Genomic DNA, 2,500 nt, shown 5'->3' with positions numbered 1-2,500 from the left:
CCCGCGGAGGGTCCTCCCCGACGCGGCCCCGTGGACCTCATCGATCGTGGAAGGAGAAAAAAGGAGGACCGGGCCCGCGCCCGGATCCCCGGCGGAGGCGCCCGCCGGCAGGGAGGCAGGGAAGGCGGCCGCGAGAGCGGTCTCGCCCCGGCCGGAGGCTCCGGAGATTCTCTGATGCGTTCTGAAAAGCGAGTGCCTAGAAATCTCCGCGAGCGTGCCCGAGCCGGGGAGGCCGACTTCCGGACGTCGAGTTTGACCGGGGCGAGGCCGGGATTCCGTCCGGGTCTCCGGAACCGCCCCCCGGCCTGGGCCTCCGAATCCGCTCCCTCAAGGGCTTCCGGAGAGTCAAGGTCTACCAATTGCCGCCCGTGTCACGCGGTAGACCTGGAGGCCGCCGGGGACTCGGGGGCCCGGCCGCGGCGCCGGCGTCCAGGTCTACCCGTCCTCCCCGAGCCAGAGGGGCGGACGGGTAGACCTGGGCCACCCTTTGCCGGGGCGCGGGCGGAAGACCAGGACTCCGCCGCGGGCACCCCCGCCTACCCACCCCCCCCCACCCGTGGCCGTTCGGGCAGGTCTACCGCCGCGGCGAAGGAGCCCGGAACGGCGGGTGCGGGCAGGCCGTTTCTGCCCTTCCGGGGGGAGGAAAGGTAGGCCCGCACGCCCGCCGCCCCGGTCCATCGGGCCCTTCCCCTGGCGCGGGCGTCCAGGTCTACCGGTCCGGCGAAGGGTGGGGAGGCAGGCCCGCCCCACGCACGAGAGAGCTGTCCGCCGCGCCCCACCCACCCCCGGCCCCGTATATCGCGGGCAGGCGGAGGAAAGGGCGGTGGACCTGGACGCGGCTCCCCGGGGAAGGCCGGGTCTGACGCAACGGTGAGGTGGAGCGGGGAGGGTTGGGGGGGGGTGGGGGTGTCCGGGGTGCGGACGGTAGACCAGGACTCCTGCGCGGGAGCGGGGGCGGTGGAAGCCCAGGCTGGAAGGCCCGTTCTACCGGCACGGGGGGAGGGCCGGCGGGTCGGAACGGTGCAACCGCGCCCGGTAGGCTTGGGCGCCCTGTCCAGGTCTACCGGCCGCCCGGCCGCCCACCCGCTTGGCGCCAACCCGGACCTCCTCCGCTGAGGCAGGAAGGGGCTCCGTCAAGGCGGAGGGCGTGTCGCCCGGCCTGCCGAAACACGGGCGCCCGGGAGGCCAGGTCATCCGGCTCGCCCAAGGCCTCCGTCGGGAGACCCGGCCAGGTCTACCGGACAGCCCCCCGCCCGCACACGCACACGCACAGGTGGCAGGACCGCGCCACGCCCAGGGGACGTGTCCCCCGCCCCCCACGGCACCGTTGGGCGGAGGAACGGGAGGTGGACCTGGACACGGCTCCCCGGGGTAGGCCAGGACTAACGGCCCGGTGAGGGAGAGCAGGGGGTGGGGTTGCCGGGGCACGGGAGGTAGATCAGGACTCCTGCGCGCGTGGCGGGCGGTGGGGGGCGGGGAGGGTGGGGGAGGCCGGGCTGGGAGGCCAGGTCTACCGGGCGGGGGGGGCGGGCCGGAGGGGCAGGCCGTGGGAACCGTTCGCCGCGGGCGCGGCCGGACGGCGGACCCGGGCTCCGGCGCGGGGTCCCCAGGCTGCAAGGGGTTCCAAGGGGCCCAGGTCTGCCGGTCTGCCCTCTACCGGCCCGGCGGTGGCCGGTAGACCTGGACCCCTTGGCCACTACCGATGGAGGAGGAGGAGGAGGAGGAGGAGGAGGAGGCCTGGACCGCGGTTTGGGCGTTGTGGGGGGTGGCGGTGAAGGTGAGGTTGCGTTTTTTTTGCTGCGTGCCTGCCATGGTGGCGTGCCTGCCCCCCCCCCCCCACGGACCGTCGGGTGGACCTGGCCGCCTGCCGCTTTCGCGGGCTCCGTCATCCACCCCTGCCGGGGCGTGGGCCGGTCGGCCTGGTCTCCGAGGACGGGGAAGCCCAGGTCTGCCCGGGGCCCGGGGGTGGGGGGGGGGAGAGGAGAGGGGAGTCGTGTTCAGGAGGGGTGAGGACAGGGCGTCTGTACGCCCCGGGCCTGCCGCCGAAGCTCTAGGGCTGGGCGCCCGGCTCGCCGGGTGTCCCGCGACCGGGGCCCTGACGGTCACCCGCGACCGGGAGACCTCGGCGCCCCGGCCCCCCGAGCCCAGGTCTACCGGACCCCACCCCCAACCCCCTTGGCCTCGAGGGGCCCGAAGTGGACCTCCTCCGCTGCGGCAGGAAGGTTCCGCTACGGGGCGGACGACGGGTCGCGCGGCCTGCCGAGCCTCGGGCGCCCGGGAGGCCAGGTCATCCGGCTCGCCCGAGGAAGCCTTCGGCAGTCCTGGGCTCCCCGGCTTCGGAGGCCAGGTCTACCGGGGGGGGCTCCGTTGCCCTGGGGCGAAACGAGCGCACGGCAGCGCCCGCGAGGGGACCGAGCGGGGGCGGTGGGGGGCAGACGGGGAGGCCCGGCCTAACGGCTGCCCCCGGCGGCCCGGTCAACCGGCCGCGGACGGAAGGACC

The sequence above is a fragment of the Eublepharis macularius genome, unplaced genomic scaffold, assembly GCF_028583425.1.
Source record: "Eublepharis macularius isolate TG4126 unplaced genomic scaffold, MPM_Emac_v1.0 Eublepharis_21, whole genome shotgun sequence".
In the NCBI taxonomy this organism is placed as follows: domain Eukaryota; kingdom Metazoa; phylum Chordata; class Lepidosauria; order Squamata; family Eublepharidae; genus Eublepharis; species Eublepharis macularius.
The sequence above is the reverse complement of the archived record's forward strand: the minus strand, read 5'-3'. Positions refer to the sequence as shown.